This window comes from Bos taurus, unplaced genomic scaffold (assembly GCF_002263795.3).
Source record: "Bos taurus isolate L1 Dominette 01449 registration number 42190680 breed Hereford unplaced genomic scaffold, ARS-UCD2.0 ScbfJmS_892_Leftover_ScbfJmS_927, whole genome shotgun sequence".
NCBI lineage: Eukaryota > Metazoa > Chordata > Mammalia > Artiodactyla > Bovidae > Bos > Bos taurus.
In genome coordinates, this window is record NW_020192291.1 from 125,880 (window position 1) to 131,316 (window position 5,437).

Below are 5,437 nucleotides of genomic sequence, written 5' to 3' on the forward strand. Positions count from 1 at the left end.
AAGGGAATTCAGTGACACCTGAAGGCCCTTATGAGCATTCGTCATTTCCTTTCCAGATGGGTAACTGTCCATCGCTGAAGACTTGCCCTTAGGATTCCAGTGAGGTCCCTTATGTCCAAGTCTTCCTTGCCTTTAGGAAAAACTCTGAACTTTGAAAGACTTGCCAGGTAGACTCTGCTGGCTTGGCAATGCTTAATTTGCCTACAAAAGCCCTTCCCCTTCTCCCGATGATACTAACCATCAGCAAGCCACTGAGCCCTGTTCACAGGAACTCTTTCTGGGCAAAAGAAAGAGCCTCTTGGACCACAGACCTCTTCTTCACTATACTCAGCATTGAACACCACTGCTCACGGCCCTATCAACAATTTTTGGATCTCTAACCTGGTGCTCCAGAACTCCTTAAACTCTACCCACCTCAGGAAGTCATAGGGCCCACCAGACTTCCATAAGAATCCAAGTTCCCTTCTCCATGCAGGATCTCAGTTGAATAAAACAAGATTAAGGAAAATTCTCAGATGACCCCAAAAAATATGTAGACAAATTTAGACATCTATGAGTTTTGAGTTAACCCAGAAGGACATTTATATCATCCATGCTCAGACACTCTCTCAGGCAGAAAGGACAACTATATACAGATTCTGCACTCAGGTGGGAGACAGGTATCACATGACAAACTCCCAACCATTTCCCATGGGAACAATGGCTGTTCCCTGCTCAGAATCTAATTGGGAGTATAATACTTGAGCCAGGTTAGCAGCCAGGGATGCTTTGTCTTTCTCTTCCCCACCTGAACACCGGTGGTCAGAGCACACCCAGAGAGGCTCCCTTTTCTGACCAATGACCACAACTAGGTTTCCAGCCATGTCAGGACCAAGCAAGACAATGTGCCAGCATGGGGTGGCATAGGTGCACCAGGATCTAAACAGTGACTACTGTAATCCAGGGTTCATGATGCCATATTTATAAAAAATAGCACTGTGGTTTCTTTCTTCACTCCCACTCCATGGATTTTGCTTGGGTCAGTTGAGTTCAGTCGCTCACTCGTGTCCGACTCTTTGTGACCCCATGAATCGCAGCACACCAGGCCTCTCTGTCCATAACCAACTCCCGGAGTTTACTTAAACTCATGTCCATTGAGTCGGTGATGCCATCCAACCATCTTATCCTCTGTTTTCCCTTTCTCCTCACACCTTCAATCGTTCCCAGCATCAGGGTCTTTTCAAATCAGTCAGATCTTTGCATCAGGTGGCCAAAGTATTAGAGTTTCAGCTTCAACATCAGTCCTTCTGATGAATATCTGGGACTGATCTCCTTTAGGATTGACTGGTTGGATCTCCTTGCAGTCCAGATCAGATCAGATCAGATCAGTCGCTCAGTCGTGTCCGACTCTTTGCGACCCCATGAATCAAAGCATGCCAGGCCTCCCTGTCCATCACCAACTCCCGGAGTTCACTGAGACTCATGTCCATCGAGTCAGCGATGCCATCCAGCCATCTCATCCTCTGTCGTCCCCTTCTCCTCCTGCCCCCAATCCCTCCCAGCATCAGAGTCTTTTCCAATGAGTCAACTCTTCGCATGAGGTGGCCAAAGTACTGGAGTTTCAGCTTTAGCATCATTCCTTCCAAAGAAATCCCAGGGCTGATCTCCTTCAGAATGGACTGGTTGGATCTCCTTGCAGTCCAAGGGACTCTCAAGAGTCTTCTCCAACACCACAGTTCAAAGGCATCAATTCTTCGGCACTCAGCTTTCTTCACAGTCCAACTCTCACATCCATACATGACCACAGGAAAAACCATAGCCTTGACTAGACGAACCTTTGTTGGCAAAGTAATGTCTCTGCTTTTGAATATGCTATCTAGGTTGGTCTTAACTTTCCTTACAAGGAGTAAGCATCTTTTAATTTTATGGCTGCAGTCACCATCTGTAGTGATTTTGGAGCCCAGCAAAATAAAGTCTGACACTGTTTTTGCACACTAGGAGAAAAGTTATATAACCTTAAACTGTCCATCATCTTGTCAGTCAAATGACACAGGACACACATGACCCTACCACATGGCAGGACCACTTCTGGTTTCCAGACAGCCTGGTCTCCTCCTTCTCAGGAGTGTAATTTTTCTCTGCTTCATAAAACTGCTCTTTAAAACTGCTCTGTTTCTCAAAAAAATTCTTTCTCTTTGGGAGGACAGAAACAGGAAATCAGCTTTCCACTTGTGAAAAAATGGATCACATATTTATTACTGTTTATCAGGTTCCAGTTAAAGTTTTTTATATTTTATAATGCAAATTAAGAAACTGTTGATTGCTGTGTGATCTAGAACAAGAAAACACAGCAATGGAAGAGGGATTTTCATGCAAATTTGAAGAGACTGTGGTAAAATAACTTAGGTCAAGTAAAATAGAAAAGAAAAAGTAAATTTTGGTAAGTTTTTGGTTTTGTTAAATTATTTTCATACTCCTTTTTAGTAAATGTATTTCCTTAGAATATTCAAGATTGTGGTAGAAATTAAATAGTAATAAAGTAGACAACTTTATCATTGTCACTCGTATTTCCAACCACTAATTGAGTATCTACTCCTTGGAATGCTCCATGGCAGAACTGGGGATGGTAATAAAAAGAAGCCTGAGCTACTGTCCATAGAAGTTAAGTGTCTATAAGTTGTTGCCATATCAAGCAGATGGGGAGATACCCTTTGAGACCTAAACATGTGACAAGTTGAAATCAGGGATGAGAACAAGAGGAGGTTGCAGATTGGAGCAAGTCAAAAGTAAATGCTTTGAGGCGACAAATGTGGGCGCTTTGGAACACTGCAGTTCCCTTGAGGATGTAATTTGAAGTTAGGTGGGTTGGTGGGCTAAATGAGGCTGAGTGAATTGAGGGCGGGGGGTGACCCTGAAATGGGGGGGATGGTAAGTTGAGAAGCTGAAGAACGGAATGGAAGATTACCCTTGATTTTTCCTTTGAGACTGTGGGTAAAACAGAGAGACTCTCCACCTGGGATAGGAATAAAATGGGTTCTGTGCTGCTGCCCCAGTATAAGGAAACACAGGGCACAAACTGGGGATTTAACCCCACTGCCTCCAGGGTGTTTGCCAGAAAGAAGGATGGTATTTCCTTGAACTGAGATATCTAATACCCACTGTAAGAGCACTCTCCACACTGGGGTCAGAGGCCACTATGTTAAAGAAATGCCCTAGTACCTATCTTATGCATAATTTTGGGAACTACAAATGAAGGCTACACTTTTGGTGCTGATGAAATTAATGAAAATAGGGGGTGGTGGTATGGATGAAAAGGCAGCTGGAAGGGAAGATCTTCATCCTTGACACAAATTCTAGAAGTTCTGAGTAGCATCCAGGCAGGAGAGATTCCTCTACATTCAAATGACATATTTACAAATAGGGAAATTTTATTTAGTTTTAATGTCTAAGCAGAACTTTGTTCATTCCAAAAGTGCCACATATTTCTGATATCTCATGCAAGTTAAAAAAAAAAAAAAAAACAATTCATTAACAGTTGATGCTTTGGTCTGTGGTCATAATTATCAGAGTAATAAATGTCATTCTTTGAAATCCATTATTGCAAAAGCTTTATAAATATCACATATATTACAATAGTTCTACAAAATAGGGTTTAGAAGACTCACTTTGCAGATTATGAATTTGGTAATATTCTCAAGTTCACAAGACTTGTGACAGAGCTGGAAATAGACATTTGGTCTGCATCTGTCGAGAGGCCACATTGTTTCACTCCTCCCAGCATGAAACAGACCTAGTGTCCTTCAGTTCTCCTGTCATCTCATTACTCCAAACTGTATTTCAGAGGCTTCTGTTTCAAGACGGTGGTGTAGGAGGATGTCTGTTCATATACTCCTGCACTATAACTGCAACTAGCTGTTGAACAACTATCAACAGGAGGACGCTGGAACACACCAAAAATGATACCCCACGTTCAAAGAAAAAGTGGAAGTCGCAACAAGATAATAGGAGGGGTACAATCACAATGAATTCAAATCCCATACCCTCTGAGTAGGTAACTGGAGAACAAAAATACCAAAGAAGTTCTCCCACGATTGTGAAAGCTCTGCACCACACATCAAGGAATGCAGCCTGCGGTTCTGACAAAGGGACTTGGAATTCCCTGGTCATCTGACCTTGAAGGGCAATGGGATTTGATTACAGGAGTCCCACAGAAGTAGGGGAAACAGACACACCATTCTTGGAGGGCACAAAGTCTCGCATGCACCAAGACCCAGAGAAAAGGAGCATTTACTCCACAGGAGACTGAATCAGACCTACCTCCAAGTGTTTGACAGTCTCCTGTGGAGGCATGGGTCAGCTGGGGCTCACCACAGGGATGGGGGTACTGGCAGAAGCAGTCCTAGAGGTCCTCCTTGGCGTAAGCCTTCTTACAGGTCAGCATTAACTCTGCCATAGAGACCACAGACCCATAATTCAAAAAGAGACAAGCACTCTAATGTTCACTGCAGAACTGTTTACAACAACCAGCACATGGAAGCAAGGTAGATGTCCATAGGCAAATGTAAGTATAGAGAAGTTGTGGAAGGTATATGTGATGGAATATTGTTCTTGTTATTTTGTCACTAAGTTGTGTCTGATTCTTTTGCAACCCCAAGGACTGTAGCTCGCCAGAATGCTCTGTCCACAGGATTTCCGAGGTAAAAATACTGGGGTATGTTGCCATTTCCTTCTTCAGGGTACCTTCCTGACCCAGAGTTTGAAATCAGGGTTCCTGCACTGGCAGGCGGATTATTTACCATTGACCCACCAGGGTAACCCAGTGGAATATTACTCAGTCATAAAAATGAACAAAATTGTGTCATTGTTAGAGAGGTGGATGGACCTAGAGAGTGTCATACAGAGAAGGAAGTCAGAAAGAGAAAAACAAAGATTGAAAATTAACGTACATATGTGGGATTGATAAGAATGGCATAGGTGACCCTGTTTGCAAAGCAGAAATGAAGACAGTGATGTAGAGAACTAATGTATGGTACCAAGGGGGAAAGGGTTAGGGTGGGAGGAATTAGAATATTGGGATTGACACATACACACTATTGATACTATGTACAAAATAGACAACTGTTGGGAATATACTGTATAGCACAGGGAATTCTCCTTAATTCACTGGGATGTCCTCAATGCGAGGCAAATCCAAAGTGAGAGGATATATGTATATGTTTGTCTGATTACTTTTAGTATGGAATAGAAGCTAACACAACATTGTAAAGCAACATACTGCAAAAAATATTTAAAAAAATAATAGAGTAAAACAAATACATTCTTTTGTCTTTGCTGCCATTGACTCTAAACAGTGACTGTAAATGTACTTTTATTTAAGCATTCCTTGATTTTCCAAAGAACAATGCAAAGTAAATCAGATTTTTCCTTCACAGGCTGTTATTTCAGAGAGTGATTTTAT